The sequence below is a fragment of the Gadus macrocephalus genome, chromosome 18 (assembly GCF_031168955.1).
Source record: "Gadus macrocephalus chromosome 18, ASM3116895v1".
Classification (NCBI taxonomy): Eukaryota; Metazoa; Chordata; class Actinopteri; order Gadiformes; family Gadidae; genus Gadus; species Gadus macrocephalus.
This window is the reverse complement of record NC_082399.1, coordinates 17,727,192-17,733,610: the sequence shown is the minus strand read 5'-3', so window position 1 is coordinate 17,733,610 and position 6,419 is coordinate 17,727,192.

The following is a 6,419-nucleotide window of genomic DNA, read 5'->3' as shown; positions in this document are numbered from 1 at the left end:
GAAGATTATGAAAGTCCAGGCTCAGCAAGTGCTCCATCTCGTCAGACCCCGAGGGCCTGCCCTCGGGGTCTGACCGGGCCAAGTCTCGGGCAGGAAGGGCCCCCCCTTCCTGCCCTCGGGGTCCGACCGGGCCAAGTTTCGGTGCGGAGGTCCCAGTTAGGCCCTAGAATAAGGTATTAAAATTTCAGGGCGGTAGGACCTTCCTATCTCAAAAACTGTTTTTCCACCACATTCTGAACCATTAGGCCTTGCAGGCTACACTTCTGAGGGGCTTTGTCCAAATGACACTCCATTTGGGAAAACTTTTTTTCTCTAAGGGCTAGAACTCCAAATCTCAGATATGTCGTACACGGGGCCCCGGGAAATGTGTGTAAACATTTTAGCATCCCTAGCAATCTCGAAAAGGTCGGCAAAGGGGCGTGACCTCCAACAGTACAGTAAATGTACATAAGACAGAGGTTAGTTTCTAGTCGCCATTTTTTGTGGGATGGAGGTGTACATTTATGGCTAAAGGTGTGTAGACACAGCTGGCCTGTGGCCACGTTTTTGAAGTCGGGGGACAAAAGGTCAAAAGGAGCCGGCACCACGCCGCTTATGAGATAACAAAAAGTTAATGTGTGTTTCTCTCATAACTTTTTGTCATTATTAAAGAGAGGCCTGATTCTCAGATATGCATGTTGGATGGCTAGGGTGTAGGTCTGGGAAGAACTTCAGGCCAAAATCTTGCAAGCGAGCCGCTGGGTGCAGGTGCAACGAGATGGAGCACTTGCTGAGCCTGGACTTTCATAATCTTCGCTCTGTGAATGTAAAGGATGTTTGGTCGGATGTTACGACGAAGAATCATAATGTGAATGGGAATATTCTATAAATCTCTTGATATCATCTTTCGTCTCAACACTTCTGCTGCAGCCACTTAAAGTCTCACTCCGAGAACCTTAAAATATGAATCAATCCATTAGAAGTATGAAAATATCTTCCCGGTAGTGCAACAGAGCAAACAAGGTGTCCTTTGACATCTACGTTTCGAGACGATTGCAACAGTGCCACACATGATCATATTTGAATATGTTTCGGGGTAGTAATTAGCTGTCGATTTTGGAGGCCTTTATCAATAATGACCAGCTATAGATTTGCTTCCCGATGGAGATTTTTGACAAATTGCATGTTAATTAGCATCTACACGTTAAGCTGAGTCCAATGAGATCAAGCTCGGCCTCTTGCTACACCGAGATCATGTCCTAGACCTAGGTGTACCATGTAAAATACATGTTACCATTAGCTAGAGTGTCGTTCTTGGTGTCATTGGACTCAGCTCAACGTGTAGATGCTAAATAACATGTCATTTGTGACAAATCTTTATCGGGAAGCAAATCAATAGCTGCTCAGTATTGATTAAGGCCTCCAATTTCGACAGCTAATTACTACCATTAAACATGTTCGAATATGCTCATGTGTGGCACCGTTGCAATCTCCTGGAAGCGTAGATGTTGAAGGACACCTTGTTCGTCCTCTTACGCCACCGGGACGATATTTACATGCTTCTGATTGACTAATGAATTGATTCAGCTATTCCCCCAGAAGTCTGGGGTCAAAAGGTCAAAAGGAGACGGCACCACGCCGGGGTGGATCCAGATCTCGGGCAACAGCGCAGGGTTGCCAGGTCCTGCAAAAAAACGTGCCCCCTACATACCGTTCAAAATCCACCCAAAATGTCCTAGAAGCATCCCAAATAAAAAATGATATTATTGGCCATTTTGGCCAACGTTTTGAAAGTAATAATATTTGAGGGAATATTTTTTTGTTGTTGTTTTAGCAGCAAAATGCACCGTGTGGGTGTGTGCGTGTGTGTGTGTGTGTGTGTGTGTGTGTGTGTGTGTGTGTCTGTGTCTGTGTGTCTGTGCGTGCGTGTGTGTGCTTGTGTGTGCTTGTGTGTGTGTGTCTGTGCGTGTGCGTGCGTGTGTGTGTGTATAACACGCTATTTTATGTTGAAATGCGACGTAATCCAGTGTTCACGAAAAGTACACTGTCAACGTATGCTTTTGGCGACTGGGTTGGCTCTCAGATATACGTGTTTCTAACAAGATGATATCATTAAAAGTTACATAAAGTAACAGTTTAATAACACAAACGCAGGAAGCACGTGAGCTGCTAGTTTAGCGAAAGCAACCTGACGTCGTTGAAACATGCGAGCGAGCCGATCAAATCCTAATAACTATAAAACTAAAGATCAGACACAATCACTGACTGAAGATTATGCAAGTAAAAAGTATATTTCTCGCTAGAAATGTTATTAGAAACACGTTTAACGGTGAATCGGTCCTAAAATATTGCATTTCCCATTCAGATAATAAAGATTAATAAAGATCATACACATTCACTGACTGAAGATTATGTAAGGAAAATGTACATTTCTCGCTAGAAAAGTCATTAGAAACGCATTTAATGGTGTATCTGTCCTAAAATATTGCATTTCCCATTCAGATAATAAAGATTAATAAAGATCATACACATTCACTGACTGAAGATTATGTAAGGAAAATGTACATTTCTCGCTAGAAAAGTCATTAGAAACGCGTTTAATGGTGTATCTGTCCTAAAATATTGCATTTCCCATTCAGATAATAAAGATTAATAAAGATCATACACATTCACTGACTGAAGATTATGTAAGGAAAATGTACATTTCTCGCTAGAAATGTCATTAGAAACGCGTTTAATGGTGTATCTGTCCTAAAATATTGCATTTCCCATTCAGATAATAAAGATTAATATAAACTACGCCGTGTTCCGGAGCCGCGGGGGATTCTGGGAATTGGGGTTCTCAGTTGACAAATGGGGCTTTTGTTAACTTGTTTTGTTGTTAGGATTAAGTGGGGTTAATGGGTTCGGGATGTTATGTGGTTGTGTGTTGTTCTATTAATATTGTTCGTGTGTTCATTATTGTCGACACCGTCACCGAGAGTGACGTGACCATCGTTTCGTGCAGCTGTTCCGTGTTGAAGTCTCGTTCAATAAAAACCAACTCTCGTTGTCGAGCGTTCAATAAAAACCAACTCTCGTTGTCGAGCGTGCCCCCCCCCCCCCTACAAACGTGTCTCCCCCCCCCTCAACAAACGTGTCCCCCCCCCCCCCCCCCCCCCCTTCAACTAACGTGTCCCCCCCCCCCCTTCATGGGTCTGATTCGCCGATTTCCCATGCTGATATCCCCGAAGATTCTCGGGCATCTTCGACAATTTGGCTATAGATTGTCTCATTACACGCTAAATAATATAATTATAGCCTTGTAGTGACCGTAACATAATTCACCTACAGTATTTCGTTATGTGTTGTTCTTTCAATTGTGTTGTTGTTTACTGCATGTCATTTACGTTCTTGGTGGTTCAGGGATCGCGGTCCCTAAGGATTACGTGCGTCTCATGACGTCACAGACCATGCTGGATTTGTTTACCTTCAGCACGCTTTGTTTTCCGGTTTTCTTTTTTACAAAATAAACGAGTCACACGGCTGTGTGCTCAACGTGCGAAGTTGTGTTCTTAACTTATTGCAATTTCCACAGCCTAATTATATATATAGGTTTTGGCATAAACATAACTAGGGTGCACTGTATTATCTGCGCACACCCTTTCTGAAGCCTCTCTCTCGCTCTCTCTCTCTCTCTCTCTCTCTCTCTCTCTCTCTCTCTCTCTCTCTCTCTCTCTCTCGCTCTCGCTCTCGCTCTCTCTCTCTCTCTCTCTCTGTCCCTCCCGCTCTCTCTTTCTCTCTCTCTCGTACCGTTTTGTGGAGCACGTTAATTGTCTTAGAACACTCCCATTCAGAATGCATTGGTTTACATTTCGTTTTGTGTAACACGCAAAAAGTCGGACTATCGTGCTCGGGAACACGCTTCAATAGATTAACGTTCGTGCGCAGGAGCACGCAATTGCGTGATACCGGGTTGGATTGAATGCTTGTTCTTCCCCTTCTTTCTTTCCTGTTCATTTTCCCTTCATCCCTGTATCGTCTCTATATGTGTGATGCTATCCGGATTATACTTCATTAGCATATAGACGGAATGGGGGTGGAAATTAGAAACTTTTATATATATTCCAACACGATCTGCGTTGAAATGTTGAGATGCCCCTATAACATTGAGTTTAGATGATGACAATTCATGGGATCTTATTTGTGGGTGCTGTCACACGGATATTGGCCCCCAGTATATAATACCGTCTTAAATAGTGAACGGTTTCAGCAAACGTGTAGTAAAATAATGCTAGCTCATACGTTTTTTTAGTACGGCTTGTACCCTTAGTGCGAATCAAACTTTTGATTTGATTTATAATAGAGCATAGGTTTAGGCACTTAACTGGGGGAAAGAAGAAAGGTGAATGATTAATTGGCGTAGGCCTATAGGACAGAAATACAGATAGACAGAGTCTGCTGTAATACTGGTCCTCCCACATTTGTTTCGAATAAGAATCCAAAAGGGATGGAGCATAAAAGGAGAGTTAGGATAAGATAAACAAAGAGCATAATGGCACGCAAATTGACACTTTCATTGATTATTTCACGTGGCCCCCCTAGGCACATTTGTACAAGTTCCTCTCATTACTAACACATTTTAAGGAATCAGGATCGCAGAGCAACCCAAGTGTCTCTCATAACAGAAGGTATTTTTCTGAAGGTATGTATTATGTATGCCACTAAAGCAAATGCTGTAGATTATATGGATAATATGACCATGTTCTTGTTTCGGGTGACATCGAGCAAAGCTTACAGTTTTTACGTAAATAAAACAATGCCATCTGTTTGAACCAGAGTTGGTGCGCGTGAATAACATATCTTTGTATCATATTTCAACATTTCATTTCCTCATAATTTTTGCTATTTATGCTGAATATGCATTTAGTTTAAATGAGCCATGATTGTTGAACTAAACGTCAAAGTTCTTCATGAGGCCTTCATGAAGAACATCCTCAGGGAGAATGACACTAACACTTTCATGACATTTTTTATCCTACTAAATAGTTTTTAATACATATTGCAAAAGCCTCTTTGAGTTCAATTATGTATTTTAGTAATGGGTAAAATGCATGAGATTGGCTACGTTTTTGTTACAGCTGTGAAAGACTGAGTGTGGGAGGACAGATTCCTTCCAACTCTCACCAACCTGGAGGCAGCCCACCTCGGGGCAATCTGACACATTAAGCCTGGAGGCTTATATACCAGGGGAGGATTAGCATTGTGATACTAAACGTTCCTTCACTCTCAAGTCGGGTCAGACTGCACGACAACGGACTGGAGTTATGGACAGGCGAACAGACACCCCGACCCAGGTCGACTGTGTCACTCCCCCTCCTCTGTGGGCCCCCAGGTCTACTGTCTCACTCCCCCTCCTCTGTGGGCCCCCAGGTCTACTGTCTCACTCCCCCTCCTCTGTGGGCCCCCAGGTCTACTGTCTCACTCCCCCTCCTCTGTGGGCCCCCAGGTCTACAGTGTATCACTCCCCCAGGTCTACTGTGTCTTACTCCCCCAGGTATACTGTGTCTCACTTCCTCTTGTCCACTGTCTCACTCCCCCTCCTCTGTCTGCACCAATGTCTACTGTGTCTCACTCCCCCATGTCTACTGTGTCTCACTCCCCCATGTCTACTGTGTCTCACTCACCTCCTCTGGATCCAAACCCTTCCCTTTTTGGGAAACATCTGTTTAATGGTTGATATATAGAATTGTGCTGGGGAATAAGCTATGTTGGTGTGGTAATCAGAATGCTATATGCATTATAACTTTGTCAATAAATCTTCAACCTTAAACCTTATGTAGGCTATCAATCACAGTGGTCAATAAATAATGAGTAAATAAACACTGTGACTCACCATCAGATAGCTGAGGAATAATTAATTATTAGAATATATATTCTATACTGTTTTCTGGAGTCTCGAATTGAAGACCTTTCTATTTCAGAAATAGAATCACTGAAGATTATCATTGTGATGAGGACTAACTTATATATTTATCAATAGACTTTAATAGCAGAATTTCTGTATGCAACTGTTCTGTCCAATTGAACAGTGTTGTAGCTCTGGTCTATATTTTATAATTCACAACTAATCATGGTCAATTATAATGTAATTCTAATCACACTCACACCTGGTGGGTCATAGATCATAGAGGCCTTTAATACATTAATAGCACGGCAAAATGTTTACTAGAAAAACATTATTTCTTTCTATAAATAAAAATAGATGCCTTGTACTGTGTATAAAAGCTTTGCTTCTGTATTTAATCACTCATCCTCTTACTGTTATTTGAATAAGCAACGACTTATGAAGAAGGCAGTATGGAACAAAAAAATATTTGTCATATGTTATAGCAACAATAATTATATAATTACCTGCTCACACCTGCCGTCCTCCTCCTCTACTCACCGCTCTTCCTCTT